At 46.0% G+C, this 17,186-nt stretch overlaps 1 long non-coding RNA gene across 1 annotated transcript; it reads right to left on the bottom strand.

Annotated features, from left to right (window-relative positions):
- Nucleotides 1-15,362: 15,362 nt before the first annotated feature.
- Nucleotides 15,363-16,981, bottom strand: LOC136486777 (uncharacterized). The gene is made up of 4 exons (XR_010766948.1): nucleotides 16,863-16,981; nucleotides 16,580-16,744; nucleotides 15,954-16,025; nucleotides 15,363-15,472 (listed from the first exon to the last, which is right to left on the bottom strand). It is a non-coding gene; the product is annotated as an uncharacterized lncRNA (long non-coding RNA).
- Nucleotides 16,982-17,186: the final 205 nt, after the last annotated feature.

Genomic DNA, 17,186 nt, shown 5'->3' with positions numbered 1-17,186 from the left:
CCTATTGATCTTTTGCCTTTACCTACCACTGAGAGAATACATAGTGATGCTAGAGAGCATGCTAATTTTATTCGTAAGTTGCATGAAACAACTAAAGCAAATATTAAAAGCATGAATAAAAAGTATAGAATTGCTGGTAGTAAAGGTAGAAAAGAGATTAAACTTGAACCGGGTGATTTGGTTTGGTTACATTTGAGAAAAGATAGATTTCCTGAGCTACGTAAGTCTAAATTAATGCCAAGAGCAGCTGGTCCTTATAAGATCATTGAGAAAATAAATGATAATGCCTACAAACTTGAATTGCCATCCGAGTTAGGGGTTAGTCCCACCTTTAACATTGCAGATTTGAAACCTTATTTGGGAGAAGAAGATGAGCTTGAGTCGAGGATGACTCCAATTCTAGAGGGGGAGGATGATGAGGACATCACTTCTTCAGAGGTACCCGCTGATCCTCCAACCGTCATACAAGGTCCAATGACCCGGGCTCAAAAGCGACAACTCAATTTAGAGGTGAGCTCGTTCTTAAGCGATACTTTTCATACTTTTGAGAATAGACTACTACCTAATGATATTATCTTGCTTAGGAACATTGGAGAGGGTCATGAAGGACTTAGAGGAAGTGGTGGAGGTGATGATGACCAGCAAGGACGTCCAACACAAGTCGGAGGCCCAGTCCAACAAGAATTCGAGTCTGCCTCGGCCTCCAAGACTAGTCTGCCTTAAACTTATCACCCAGGACGCATCCGGACTCCATTTTTGATGATCCACATATGGATGGAAAGGTCATTTGATAAGGAAGCCAATCCAAGTGGTTTCATGTCAAAACCTCTTTGGAATCAATGGGAATCATCGAAACAAGTTAGCGTCCAGAATCTGATAGGGTGCTGCGACATCTTCTTTTGGTCCGTTGGACCGTGTATCGTGTTTGGGCCCATTAGGGTGCACGTCCTGGGTAGGCGACGAACCTAAGACCTTCATAATCATACGCCGCTGCCATCATTAGGTTTTGGGTTTTGCTTAGATTATTCTGTCAAGAACAGTTTCGCCGTTCATTGGTTTGTGAGACCCCAACTTCGTGAGATAATCATTCATCTGCAATTTGGTTGCGTTCTTTCTTATTCTTGCTTGTGTCCTTCGTTGCACAGGCAGGGATTAGCCTTCTTGGCGAGGTTAACCTGGTCTGTGACTCGGTTGATAACCAGAGGAGCTGTGGTGCTAAGATTGCAGGGTTTGATCTTTTGATCTGAAGCCGGATTGGTGTGTCATTCTCCGCCACAGCGATAGTTACCATCACCTGACGGAAGATCGAGATCCCCGTCTCCATTATGGAAGCTATCAACAATGCATGCTATGCATCCAACTGCCTATTCCTTCAAAAGTTTCTTGGCAAGACGTCTCCTTCTTTAGGGTGTTTGGATGTAAATGCTACATCTACAAGAAGCGGCAACACCTAGGGAAGTTTCAAAGGCATTGTGATATTGGTTTTCTTGTAGGTTACTCATCAAAGTCTAGAGCATATAGAGTATTTAATTATGCCACCGGCTTGGTTGAAGAAATATATGATGTGGAATTTGATGAATCTAACGGCTCCCAAGGAGCACATGAGAATCTTGATGATGTAGGTGATGAACCATTGAGGGAGGCCATGAAGAATATTTCGGTTGAAGACATCAAGCCACAAGATGATGAAGATGATGTACAAGTGATTAATCAATCTTCTTCGTCAATTGTGCCACAAGATGGTGATAAAGATGGGAGAGTAGAAAATGAAAACACTCATGTCTCCCATGATCAAATGGTGGCACAAGCACAAGATGTTGATGCTCCACAACCTCCCCCTCAAGTGGTTGATAGAAGAAATTCACCTTTACTACAAGCTCATCCACAAGCTCTCATCATAGGGAGTCCATCAAAGGGTGTAATGACTCGATCTAAAAAACTTGCTTCTTTTATTGAACATCACTCTTTTATCTCTTGTGTTGAACCTAAGAATGTAGAAGAAGCTCTTCAAGACTCCGATTGGATAAATGCCATGTATGAAGAGTTGAACAACTTCGCCCACAATAAAGTTTGGACTCTTGAAGAGCGACCATAAGGTTCAAGAGTCATTGGAACAAAGTGGGTGTTCTGCAACAAGCAAGATGATCAAGGCATTGTTGTGAGGAACAAGGCAAGACTAGTTTCAAAGGGATTCTCTTAAGTTGAAGGGTTGGATTTTGGAGAAACCTTTGCACCCATTGTAAGACTTGAAGCCATTCATATCCTCCTTGCATATGCATCACATCATGAAATAAAATTGTATCAAATGGATGTTAAAAGTGTATTTTTAAATGGCTTTATTAATGAACTAGTCTATGTTGATCAACCTCCCGGGTTTGAAGACCCTAGATATTCTAATCATGTTTATAGGTTGTCCAAGGCGCTATATGGGCTTAAGCAAGCCCCAAGAGCTTGGTATGAGCACCTTCAGGATTTCCTCATTGAGAAGGGTTTCACCATTAGCAAGGTCGACACCACACTATTCACCAAGAAGCTTGATGGAGAGATTTTTATTTGTCAAGTATATGTTGATGATATCATCTTTGGATCATCAAATGAAGATTCTTACAAAGAATTTGGTGAATTGACGTCGAAGGAGTTCGAGATGTCTATGATTGGAGAGCTTACATTCTTTTCTGGTTTTCAAGTCAAGGAAATAAGAGAAAGGATTTTCATCTCTCAAGAAAAATATACCAAGGATCTTCTCAAGAGGTTCAATATGGATGAATGTAAGCCAATCAAGACACCAATGCCATCTAATGGACATCTCAACCTAGATGAGGGAGGTAAAACGGTTGATCAAACTCTCTACCGCTCTAAGAAAAATATACACAATGAGAGTGCGGTAAAACTTACTAATAATCTGGTTCAACACTCTCGCACCAAGCACATAGATATCCGCCATCACTTTCTTAGAGATCAAGTTGCTAAGAATGATATTTCACTAGAAGGTGTAAGGACCGAGGATCAATTGGTGGATATCTTCACTAAACCGCTAGATAAGGCTATATTTTGTCGGTTGAGGAATGAGCTCAATGTGCTTGATTTTAGCAACATCACTAGAAAATGAGCTTGTGTTGTCCCTTGCATTGCATTGTAATATACAACATGTTTAATTTTTGGTAATGCATTTAGGGCTTGTCTAACATGGTTAAGATAACCGTCGAAAAGCGTGTGAAGAAGCTTAACTTTGGATCAAACTTGACAAGCAACTAGAATTACTTTCAAGTATTGCATTGCATATGGATGAATGTTGTTTTGTCGTTTCTCTTCAATCACCCTTTTATTACCTATTTTCTTAAAAAGAATTATAGCCTAAGGCAAAATACTTGAAAAAATTGAGGGTTTGAGAGAGGTCACTTACATCAGTCCAAATTGGTGTTTATTTGGGTCTTATTGAAGTTGGGACTTGATTGGGAACAGGCAGCACGAAGGAACTTTGAAGATTTGCTGAAAAAGTGTGACCAAACGCTGCACTGGACTCTGAAGTCCAGCGTCCGGTCAGTTCATAGGAGGTGAACCGTTGCTATGAAGGAGTGATCGGACACTGAAATAGTTCTTTCCCTACATCCGGTCAGATGATGTCCCTGCATCCGGTCAAGCAAAGAAGAAGATCTAAGGATCGACCAAACTCTGGCTACGTCTGGTCAGTGGTGATCAGACGCGTCCGGTCGTGACTCGAGAGGTTTTGGACCTCTCTGGAGTCGACCAGACTCTAGGTGGCAGCGTCTGGTCGTTGCCACCAGAGCATCTAGTCAATAGAAGTCATGCGGGTTTCCAACTCTTCCCCATTTCCTTTTCAATCACGGGTGAGCCATCTCATATAACCGTAGCGCCGCCTTGACCTAATCCCCATCTCGCAATCAGCCACGCCGACATTACCGCCATCGCCCACGCCCAAGCCCTAGATGCATCACCGCACCCGCATTGTGCCCTCACCGCCACATCCTAGCGCTGTCGTGCCCCGCGCTGTCGTGCTCATGCCGCTCCCGCACCGCCGTGCCACGTCTTCCTCATTGAATCTACGCCATACCATGCCGCCATGCCCATGCCGCCTGCTCGTGCCACCTACAGCGCTACTGTCCTGGGCTGCATTGAGCCTCCTCTGCAACAACAGTGCCATTGTGGTCTAGGTCCTGCCCTAGTGCCACCATGCAGTTACCTACCCTCGCTTGTGATCGCTCCTTCACCGCATTGCTTGGCCACCGCACCACCTCATCATAACCCTAACCTTAATTGCCGACCCGGTGGTCCTCCATGATCCGTTCCTTACTCTTCGGCTCGCCGGTTCGTCAGGTAGCAAGCCATCACTTCTAATTTTGTATCTAATGCTTGCTTCTTAGGTTTTCGTATCTCTAGATGTATATTGGAATTATTCATATATCTGATCTATTCTAACGTGCAGCGAGTCGGTGTTTCTAAGGTTACTTTGGCAGTTGACAGTGAACTTGGGGCTAAGCTCATGAGTACGGATCGAGGCCAAGCCTCAGAAGTGACAGTTGGTAGTTGATTCTTGTTAGTGGCAGTTGTTCTTTCCAGCTCTAGCAATGGCATGTGTGAAGAATGCCAGAGGTGGTCCAGGTGATGAGGATCCGAGGCCTCTGCCTCACTTGCCTGTTGATGTGAAAGGCAAGGCGATGAAGAAGATCATGTCGAAGAAGCGGAAGTATGCAGATGCTGATACAGTGAGAGTAGCAGTAGTGGTAGCCATCGTAGAGCATGCAGAGAGAGGAGGTTCTTAGAGTGGAGTCCAGATTGCAGATCATCTTTCACCAGCACAGAGGGCAGCCATTGAGCAGGTTGAGCATCATCATGGTAGTCCAGCTGGAACTGTCATGATTGAGGGATGGTGTGTTGCTATAGAGGAGACTCAGCCTTAGGGGGAGCCATAGCAGCAGATAGAGCAGACATAGGAGGCAGAGCAGACCGAGGAGACAGAGTAGGCACCTCAGCCACAGTTACGCTGCTCTAGTCATACTCGCACCTAGGTGACACCGAGGCCAGAGACACAGTGGAGGGGTTCTTGTTCGCCTCCTAGACCACAGGGTCTGCCTCTAGTGACTCATCTAGACTTGAGGACTACCATGGCCAAGCAGGTGCAGCAGCTCAGATTTGTGTAGTTCGAGGATTGGTTCTCGTTGAGGAGGGATGAGCATGCTTCAAAGGGATTCTATACACCACTGTAGGAGGACTTCTACAATGCATACCTTAACAGTGGGGTAGCCTTCAGATCTCAGCGAGTTTGTTCCATTGAGGCCATTGTAGCAATAGCTGGAGAGCAGATCCATCCTCATCTCTCTTACTTGCCAGGGCTGATAGATCTACTTGGATGGACTGGCCGCTATGTTCCATCATAGGTCCATGAGTTCTATGCTTCACTTTATATTGACCTAGGCCACAGGTTTATTCACTTTACATTCAGAGGCCGCGATTATAGGCTAATGAGCTTCAGGGTTAGAGAGATCCTCAGGTTATAGGAGTCACCCATCCGCATTCATGAGGATTGCTATGGACACACAGAGCCTCCTAGACGCCCTCATGGCTCTCACAGATCTCATCCGACCTTGCTTCACAGAGCCATTCAGCGAGGGGTCGAGTAGGACACCCAGGGATCTTACTCCTATAGTGAGACTACTAGATGCTATCATGAGGAGGACCATGCTACCGAGGATGGGATATCACAAGGGATTGACTCGCGTTCAGTTGTGGCTACTGAACACTCTGATGCAGCAGATAGTGTTTGATGTATGGGATGTCATTCTTTCTGAGATAGGGGATACACTTGTAGAGGGATTCAGAGGTCATAGGCAGCTATCGTATGCTCACTGGATCACCTTTCTAATTCACAAGGCAGTCACAGTGAGGCATCCTGAGATGTTGGTAGAGTGTTCAGGAGCTATTATAGAGTTTCTAGCTTATAACATGACTCAGATGCTCTGTCACAGTGAAGTGAGGACACCTAGCCAGCTGAGCCGTCGCCTAGAGGTGCCAGAGTCTATAGCCTAGCAAGATGAGACTATCAGGGGCATTGCAGCAATAGAGGAGGAGCAGCTAGATGCTCAGTAGGAGGGTATGGTCGAGAGCGACCCCAGTGATAGTACAGATGATGACTACTAGGATATCCCTCGGTTGCCTCCTCGACAACATGAAGGTGAGGCTAGTGGTTCCAGCTCAGCTCCACCTACACCGTAGATAGACCCCGCTCTCCTTGCTATACTTGAGCGGATGAGGTAGGATCTGGCTCGTTAGGCCCAGGAGACAGCAGCTGCTCTAGCACAGGTTCAGGATAGATAGGATGAGTTTTAGCGACAGCAGTAGGCTATCCAGCAGCAGTAGGCCATGCAACAGCAGCAGCTCCTCATGTAGCAGTAGTTACTTGGATTTATGCAGCATGTTGTTACTGCTATTGGGGCTCCACCGCCATAGCTTACAACTTAGCTAGGCCAGCCTGCCACCACTTCATAGACTCCAGTTCTACAACCCAGTGGGCTTTAGAGTCAGGGACAGCCAGCTCCATAGTTTGCTTCACTGATAAAGTAGGTGTCCCAATGGTTTGCCTCACCTTTAACAGCCCAGGCTCTTTCCTTCACACCTTTACATACGGGCTTCACACCGGCTCAGACCTCGTCGATGCTTGTGACAGATACCCTAGTCTCTAGGAGCCTTGGTCCTACCTTTAGTGAGTTTATAGGGCAGTCGACACCGCCAGATCTACATGTCCCTGGTCCTTCCACAGTTGCTCCTATTACTAGGACTACAGAGACGCTCCCTTCATCAGTTGCATCATCAGAGCCGCTTGCTTCAGTGATACTTGCAGAGTCACAGGCCACACCAGTCCTAGATCCGACCTAGACCGCTTCAGCGTCACTTCCAGTGACAGAGGGTCATACAGCTTAGAGCTCAGGATCAGATGATGATGATGATGCACATTTCCAGATCGATCATCGCACCTCAGTGCCCGACTCATCCGCTGTAGCCCCGCTAACCGACCCTTAGGTTTTGGTGTTTGACGCCAAAGGGGGAGAGGGATCGAGTATGATAGACTTAGGGGGAGCGACATATCTAGGGGGAGCTTATCCAATACATTTGGCTTTTTATGTGTGATACACTATTATGCATTCATGTTTACTTTTATGCAGTGTTCGCCTACACGGCCGTGTAGACCGATTACTCGGCGTGTAATCGCTACTCGGTAGCCGAACGTGCAGTTTAGGCCATAAACGGTAGGTTACACGGGATCGCCGTGTAAACGGTAAAAAACGGCCGTGTAATCGGTCTACACGGCCGTGTAGGTGAACACTGGGTAATATTTTGAAAATAAATTATTTTCAAAATATTACAAATGTTTATGATGTGTAATAAGTATCATTAGATTAGTTATGGAATATACTTTCATAATAAAATTATTTGAATATACAAATATTAATATTACTTTCTACATACTTAGTCAAACTTAAAAGAGTTTGACTCCTCGATAAGTGAGATGTGTACTTATTTTGGGATGGATGGAGTATTTTATTAGGCACTTAGGCTATTAGGTCTAGCACTTAGGTTCTTAATTCTATATTATTGGACTAACCGTTGTTGTGTAATTCTATATTATGATATTATTTATGTTATAGGAATATATACACAGGTTATTATAGTTATTTTTACAAATAAAGTAAAAACGAGTAATCCGTGTAAAACCGTGTACACGCCGTGTACACGGTCTAAACGCTACACGAGACCTCGCCAACTGTCTACCGTTTACCGTTTAGGAAAACATTGCTTTTATGCATTGAACTACATACGTGTGATCGTAATCGTGATATTTATGTGATAGTGATATTAATGTGATATTTATGTGATATGTAACATGTGTGCTCTCTACTTTGAATTATTTATATGTCATGTCACTTGGTTGTGCTCATTTGCTTTGCTTCCGTGTTTTACTTCGATGCAAATGAGCTTTATTTCTTGTACTCATGCTTATTTTATATCTATTGAGTACATCATGTTGGCTTGGGTCATATAAGCTTGCCTAACTCTCTTGTTCTTATTGTCAAAAGCTTATATGAACCAAGCATGTTGAAAACCTCATCTCTTTTACATACTCGAGGTTGTATTGTCATCAATCATCAAAAAGGGGGAGATTGAAAGCATCTAGGCCCCTGGTTGGGTTTCGATAATTAATGACAATATGAGATTACTGTGACTAATGTGTGTTTTGCATATGCAATTAAGTTAGGTCATGGTAATGACAATTGATTGGGTAATCATGGTTGTCAATTGTCATGTCCCTACGATGGAAATCGTTTTAGTTTTCAAAGAATGAACGATAAGGTTAAGGATAGACTAGTTCTAAGTGTCATTTGGTGTTGAAGAGACACTTAGAATAGTTTAGTACTTTGTTTTTCCTTTGGCTGTACTATTAAGGGGGTATGGACGGGTAGCTTGACCTAGGTGAGTCTAGTGGGTTAGGTGTGGTGCACACTTGTCAAATCTAGCACTAGGTAGCTCCTAAGTAGCCCTAAGATCAATTGGAGCAAACTTCATTCACATATGATTACGAGTTGGAAGTGAATGAAGGTTCAAATGTTGACCGGACGCTGGTTCTGGTGTGACCGGACGCTGGCGCAGAATCTGGTCAATTCATTTGATCAAGGTGAAGTCGTCTAGTTGTGACCAGACGCTGAGTAAAATATGACCGGACGCTGGGTGCCAGAGTCCGGTCAACTCCAGTAAGGTTCCAGAGAGGGAGAATCCTGATCGAACGTCACCGGTTAGTGTTGACCAAATGCTAGTTAGGTTCTGGCTACTGACCGGACGCTGAGCAGCAAAGTGACCGGACGCTGGGTGCTAGAGTGCGGTCAACATTAGTAAGGTTCTAGAGAGCAGTTTTTGTGACCGGACGCTGGTCAGTGTCCGGTCACAACTTAACTGCTCGGTGGCTTGGAGAACTGACCAGAGCGTTCGGTCACTCCGCAGTGGCACATAACGGTTCATTTTGAATGAGGAGTTCAAAATACTTTCAATATTCACTCAAGGGATCACTTTTGCTCATTTCAACAGCTGAGAAACACCCTTGAGAGCAGGGTTTACAATTTCGGCGAAATATCACCGAAATATCGTCTTTTTCGCTGAGGTCCGAAATTTTTTTTGTATCGGTCAAATTTTTTTTTTAAATTCATCTTTCACTCTAAAATTATACCAAACCACACTAAAATAACCCTCCATATCATCTAGTCTTATCAAAGCCCTAAATTTTTTCAAATTTATTTAATTTTCTCACTCACACATTGGACGGCACTAGTATATGCAGCTCGCCCACCGTCAGCACACTGTATTACCACGGCTCTACTATGTTATTTCGTCGATGTTATATAAATTTATGATGGATGATGGATTATAGAGTTTTTCTAGTGAAATGATGCCAAATTTATTTAAAACTCAATTTAAATTTATTTAAATTTGAACCGATATTTCCAAAATTTCGTATTTATCGCTGGGGACCGAAATTTTTTTCTTACCGGTATTGTAAACCCTGCTTGAGAGTGCCAAGGAGAGCAAGGTCCTAGTGAGGTGATTGAGATTTGAGAATCCAAGAGAGAGGCCTCATTAGTGAAAAGAGAGTAGCAAGTGTGCATCCACCCTTCACATTAGGCTTGTTGTGGTCAAGTGAGAGTTCTTGCTTGTTACTCTTGGTGATCGCCATCACCTAGATGGCTTGGTGGTGATTGGGAGTTTGGTGATCATCCGGTGGAGCTTGTGGATGACCCAACTCAAGTTGTGAGCGGTTGTGGGTGATTCACCACGACGGCGTGTCGAAGAATCAACCCATAGAGAGCACTTGATCCTTGCGCGGATCAAGGGGGAGCTACACCCTTGCGCGGGTGCTCCAACAAGGACTAGTGGGGAGTGGCGACTCTCCGATACCTCGGCAAAACATCACCGCATTTCTCCTTCTCTCTTTACTTTGAGCATTTACTTTGAGCAATTAAATTCTTGTCTTTACATTCATAGAATTACCATGCTAGAGTAGGGTTGGAACTTAGGGTGTAAAACTTTTGTGCGGTAGAACATTAGAAACACTTTCTAGGCATAAGGGGTGAAGTGGGCTAAGTGTAGGGTTTAATTATTGCAAATAATTTTAGAATTATCCCAATTCACTCTCCTCTCTTGGGCATCTTGATCCTTTCTGTACTAGTGTTGGTGAAATAGAAATAGAAATGGAAGATAGAAATAGAAAAGGGGAGAGAGAGCAACCAGCCCGAGACAGCCCAGCCAGCCTCGCTTAGCCATCCTGTGCGCAGTTTAGAGAGCCATCCCCGCTCTCTATTTTTGGCTAGCGAAAAATCTAGAATAGAGGATATCTATATTTGGATATCCAATTGAAGCAGCTGTTAGAGGTTGTTTTTCACCAAAATCTCTATTCCTGTAAATTAGAAAAGATATAACAAGTTTGCTAGCACCCAGACATCCGAATGGACGGGATGTCCAGACGGACAAGGCATCTGGACTTATGCCCCACGCCTACAGCCGTTTCCAACGCCGTATCACGCGCCCACGCAGGGCCCGCACCACCCTAAATGCCACTAGCATCGAGAAGAGGGGGCAGCGGATGCCCGGCCGGCGCCGAGAGGAGGAGACACCAAAGTGAAGTAGCAGAAAGCGAGGAGGGAGATGCAACACCCGTTCTACTTTTGAAACATCCAGATGTAACAATTGCAACATACGTTTGAGGGCAGATAAAACATTTGAAACATGCATCTGAAACACTTGTAAACACACATAAAAATATTTGAAAACCGTTGTAAAACATACAAAACATCAAAATAAAACACTTGCAACATATGTGTGAAACATATGCAACATCCAAATAAACACACTTGCAACATACGTCTGAAAAAAAAATAGATAAAACATTGGGAACACAAGCTTGCAACATACATGTATAACCATTGCAACATATGCAACATCCTGATCTACTTTTGTAATATTCGCGTGCAACACTTGCAACATACCTTTGAAACATCTGAAACACTTGAAACATATGTTTGCAACATGCGCTTTCAGCACAATGTCACCTTCCTTGGACGAATGGACGCTTGTCATTGCGGAGCTCGACGCCAGCACGGAGGTCGACGGTGGCACATGGAGCTCGCCGGTGCAGCAGCAGCATGGCCCTCCTACGATTCTCCAACGCCTACTTGCGGCTCAGGCTCGCGCCCGTCGGCATGGCCCTATTGCTGCTATTCTAGCACCACTGCTCGCTCGACCGCAGTCGTCCAACGTCGTCCGCTTGCAGGGAATGGCCACGGCGCAGCCAACGATAGGGTGCGGCGCGGCGGGGGGAAGGGCATGGCGCGACACCGCAACGGGGGACAGGGCGTGGTGGGGGAAGGGGGCACAGTGGGGCAGACGGATGAGCGGCCCGGAAATGCTCAGCCACGTCATGATGGGTGGATGAGCGGAGTGGAGAATTTTTCTTTTTCTTTTTTTGAGAGGTTGGTCTGCTGTGCAGAGGCAGGGCTGGGACCCGCGTCCGACGGGACGAACGCTCGTGGCTAAGCGTTTCCGAAGATATAAAGAGTCTATCGGAGATGCTCTAACCAGGTACCCAAAAAATATTCAAATCAGGCTATTTTTTCTCACGGTGCACATGCTTAACATGTAATTTAAAATTGTGCCACTCCTTAAGAAAAAAAGAACTGCACATAAAGAGCTTTGCCCAAGACAAAACAAAAATGTCGGTGGCCAATAAGTGATAAATCGGAGTCCGAGTGGAGCTACTCCGAAACGATGCAAGAGGAGGCCCGGTATCGGACTCGAACATCAGCCATCCTCCGATCCGGCCCCGGACCAACGAGCACCATAAATATGCGGTATGCCTGTCGTTATTTCCAGTTGCCGATTGCATCTAAACTCTCTCTCATCATTCCGATCCTGCATACAGCCTTCCCGGAGGGCTGAGGCGGCCGGGGCGAGGCGAGGCGACACCGGGTCACCGGGAAGCCAGGAGCAGCCAGACGACTGTGCGTGGCGCACATGGCCATGCAGGGCATCGAGATTACCGCGTCGGCGGAAGAGCCTGCTGTGGCTGGGTCATCTGTGCTTGTTGGCGACGACGTTTTTGACGGCGGCATTGTTGATCCGCCGCCCACATCAGAAGACGAAAGGGGCAACGAAGGCGCGGTTCTCGGCGACGAAGAGGACGGTCTGAGCGACGAGGACCACTACTTCAGCAGCGACGACGAGGACGACGAGGACGTCGATATGGACAGCGAGTTTGAAGAGGACGACGAGGTGCCGAAGGTCAAGAACGGCGACGTGGCGGCGGCGACATGCAAGTTCCTTGGGCAGCCGGCGCGGATCGCCACCGTGCAGAGCACGGTTTGCTTCATGAAGCTCACCACTTCCACGGCGCCACTCTGTCAGTGTCAGTGTCATCACGGCTGCGGCGGCGAAATCATCGTCGACTACCGCTACACCCGCTTCTTGCGGACGCAGAGCGGCGGAGGCGACGGCGACGGCGTCGACATGCACATCCTGGGCCCCAAACAAGCACGTCTCCGTTTCGTCCTCCCCTCTCCTTTGGCCTCCGCCTCCGATCCGGTGACGACGACGGTGAGCAGCTCGCTGCGATTCGCCGGCGCCGTGCTGGCGTCGCTGGTCTACCCCGCCCGCTTCAGCGCGCAGCTCCAGACACTGTGGTCGGTCACGACGGTGCCGGTCCTCGTCCCGGCACGGACCACGTGTCTCTTGGTAACCGTCGACGTGGGCATACTCCGGCCCGGCGACTTCACGCCGGCGCGCATGATGCGCATGTGCGAAGCGCTGGAATCCGTGGCTGGCGATCACGGGGCGGTGGCGCTGCCCACGCCTTTTGAGTTTGACATCTCCACGGAGCTCCACCTGCCCGCGCTCCTCAAGTCGGAGGACGACGTGCGGCCAACGAAGCGGAGGAGGGTCACCGGGGAAGACTGCCCGATCTGCTGCGAGGTGCTCAAGGAAGGCGGAGGCCTGGCGGCGTGGCCCCGGTGCTCGCACATCTTCCACAGCGGGTGCTTGGAGCAGCACCTTCTCACGGGGTATCAGGAATGCCCTTTGTGCAGGAGTGAACTGAAGCTCAGCCCGACCCCATGTGGAAAGTGAATACTAGAACTGACAATGCAGGCTACTTGTTAGTGAAGTCATATTGTAGTTGCGCTTCTGATCCTGCTGTAGTAGTAAGTTGAGAACAATGCACCAAGAATGCAGTGGTGGACACCATCATATGCATGCATGCATGGTACTATCAAACTAGCCGTGCTGCAGTTGTAAAGTTGCAGTGTTGCAGTAGCATGCAGTTTCTCCCTACAATGTAATACCCTGACTGACTAGGAACAAACAAATAAAATAGAACTGTTAGTGAGTGTATTTTTTCATACCCGATAGTTTTTGGAAAGGTTACAAAACCAGCACCCTGTTCGCTTGAGCTACTTTTTCAGTTATGAAACAGTGTTTTTCTCTCACAACATTTCAGCATAAACATCAGCATAAACCAAATTTCATCATAAGCCAAGGAAAATACTATTACATGGCTGAAAAGTAGCTCAAACGAATAGGTTTTTTTAGATCTTATTAAAGACATGTAAAGATCAATCCCAAACAGACGTAATTAACGTGATACTTATCAAGACAGTCATGGATACATTGGCGGGGACAGAAATACAAGATGTGCCACTGCCACCATACATGAGCACGATGTGGTCCTAATTAATCAAATGTTATCACAAATATTAAATCAATATAATGATACAATTAAGACGTCCGTACGGACGGACGCACGCCTCCCTCCGCTCACTCCCGCTCGCGCCGCTTGCCCAGCGACCCTATCCGTTCGTCCTATCCACGCGCCCCGATGCTCGCTACGCAATTTCCTCCCTGTGTCGCCGTGCCCATCCGCCCACCCCACTCCGCATCGCCGCCGCCGGTCCCCCGCAGCGCCACGCCCTGCCGTGCCGCATTCCCCACCGGGCCCTGTCTGCCTCGCCGAGCCAGCTAGCCTCCGTGACCGCCTCCACTGAGCTGGCGAGCCGTAACCGCCTCCGTCGAGCCTCCGTGACCGCCTCCACTGAGCTGGCGAGCCGTAGCCGCCTCCGTCGAGACAGCTAGCCTCCACGACGAATGCTCCAGCAAGCAGGCGAGGGGGGCGTGATTTATGTGACGCCACGCCCGCCGGCGAGTTGCCTGTGCCACTACCGCACAACGAGGTCCATGGGCCGCCCTCGACCTCCGCGCCGATGTACCTCCATTTGTCCAAGCAAAGCCCATGTTGCAAGAGTATATTTCAAGTGGTTCAGATGCTTCATCTGGATGTTTCAAGTATTTCATCTTGATGTTGCAAAAGTAGATCGGAATTTGCACATGTTGCAGTGGCAATACATGTATGTTCCAAATGTTTCATCTCATTTCCCGACGTATGTTTGCAAGTGTTTCATATGGATGTTGCACATTTTTCACACGTATGAAGTGTTTTCAGGTGTTTTTTGCAAGTGTTTTATACGCATGTTTCGAGTGTTTCGGCTATTTCGTATGTATGTTGTAAGTATTTCATCTGCGTGTTTCAAAAGTAGATTTGGTGTTGCAGCTAATGTTTCATATGCATGTTTCATGTGTTTCGTCTGCCTTCAGACGTATGTTGCAAGTATTGTATCTGGATGTTTCAAAGTAGATTGGGTGTTGCATCTCTGTCTTTGCTTTTCTGCTGCCTTACCTTCACCTCGGTGTCTCCTCCTCCTCCTCCCGGTGTCAGCTGGGCATTCGCCGCCCCCTCCCCTTCTTCTGGATGTTGGCGTAGCCACCTGTTGTAGTCACATGCTGCAGCTACTGGCCGCGTGCATACGCGTGAGAAGCGGAGGGGGCGCGAGAGGGGACTCCCCACGTGCAGTCGGGTGGCGCGGGCCCCGCGTAGGCGGGCGCGGGATGCAGATGCATAGGGGGAGACGGAGTGCAGATGCAAGCGTCCATACCAATGTACCGGGTTTGACAAATCAAGTAGAACTGCGTAGCTCACACAACGTGCCTTAGCAATAAAAGAATTCATTGTAAAAAACAACATTATTAAAATCAAAATTAAAGCCATTTTTGTGCTTTGTCCCATCCAAATCTCACAGCTTATTGTGCCGTAACCTTCTATGCCGAAAGCCTTTATCCGTGGCCAAAAGCCTTTATCTGTGGCTAACTTCTACATTCTCTGCCATTTTCCCTCATCCCCTTGATCGACTGTCCCTAGAGCAAAGAGCCAATACCTGCTAGTCTGATTCAAAAGTGATGATTACTAAAAGAAACTAAAGATTGAAGACTGCTATTAAAAAGCAAAACTTACAACTGAATTTAAGTTTAGTCAGCATCCTTGATCCTTCTATTGGTTATCATCAACAGTTGTGCTATATACGTATGATGTACACTACAAGGCAATAAACCAATCATGATGGTCTACCATATATAGAAAATGATTAAAAAATAATTTTTGAACAACCCAGTCTCTAGAAATATCAAGCCAAACACATTGATGACTAGTAACTGACAGCCAATCGATATAGCAAGTATTGCCCAAAAGGGAGAAATTGATCAGTTAACAGTTTGATGCCTAAACTGTCACAGTCTAGAAAAAATGATCAATCCATAGAGTTTAATTAAATAATGCTATACTAATGGTGACTGACTAATGCGCAATCTGAAAGGATATGCACATAATGGACTCGTTAAAAATTCATTAACATTAAGGTAAAGGTTTTCTGGGTGGTGATGGAAACACCAATGACAAATGGATGAGATTACTATGGAGAAATTGAATGGGCTAAATTCGCTTAAATTCAAAAACAATCTAAAACAAAACAGTAAGATTCATAGAGCAAGAAGGGGCTAAGAGGAATGGACCAGCTTACCAATTGATAGATCATGTTGTTTTCTGGAATTGAAAACTGAAGCAGTAGCAGGAAATTCTTCTTAGCCCCTTCCTACGAAAACCAAGGAAAAGAAAAGCCAATAAGATAAAACCAGCCTTTTCACATATATATGAACCAGAAAATGCTACATGCTTAATCACAAAACAGCACAATTGCAAACATATCCAACTATCTCAGAAGACAAGCTCGATGCAAGGGTCAACTTGTAAGCAATGAATAAATTTCGATAGAACATAAACTAATTTACGATAGAACATAAACTAATTGCTCGCTGAATCGGCTAGACACAAGAATAAAATTTTTTGCAAAACCCAACCTGCATACTTATGAGCATGAATAAAATTCACCAGGGTAATCTTTCTAATCGGGTAGACATGAATCACAGATTTCTCAAAAATCACCGAACAATATCACAAGTAAATCAAGCAAGAATACAAAGCCATGAGGTACTAGATATCCCAATCCTTTTCACAGCCACCAAACAAGAATGATAGGCCCCTTGTTTCAGGCATGTGGTGTGGGCCCTGGATAATGCAGATGTGATGAACGTTAGTGTTTCCGAAGGCCGCACATTTTGCAGGAAAAAAGCCAGAAGAAATACTCACTCTACTCTCTCCTTCCATGGCTTCGTTAAGCGCTTGCCGTTCAACCAAGAGCATGGGTATCTGTTGGTCCAGTTTCATGTTCATCCCCTCATAGTAGTCTCTGATAGAATGGCCCCAGAATGGATGGGCTCGGTACTCTATCAAGCCACTCCTGTTCGTTGGGATCTGCAGAAACACAAAAAGAATGAGTTTCTTGCACTGACAACAAACTGTAGAAATACTAATGCACATGCAGTTTATCAGTCTGCAGTGCAGATCATTCAGGTTCCAGAGGAAGCCTTACAAACTGAAGGCAGACGTCACATTTTGGATGATGCAGCTCCTTGTAGCACAACTTGTGGTATGGATCTGTACCCAGCAAGGTGAACTGGAAAACAGGAAGAAATAATAATGGATATCATCTCTGATAACCAGGAAGAAACAATAATGGATATGATCATCCCTGATGACACTGAAACACACTTCCACAATGAAAGAAATGCAAGATACTCCTTCTATTCCAAATTATAAGACGTTTTGGCTTTTCTAGATACATTTTCTAGGTATTAGCTCAACAACTTTTTTTTTGACGCAAAATACTGTGTGTGTGTGTGGGGGGGGGGGGGGG

Source organism: Miscanthus floridulus, chromosome 10 (assembly GCF_019320115.1).
Source record: "Miscanthus floridulus cultivar M001 chromosome 10, ASM1932011v1, whole genome shotgun sequence".
Lineage (NCBI taxonomy): Eukaryota > Viridiplantae > Streptophyta > Magnoliopsida > Poales > Poaceae > Miscanthus > Miscanthus floridulus.
This window is presented reverse-complemented; position numbering and strand designations above follow the sequence as displayed.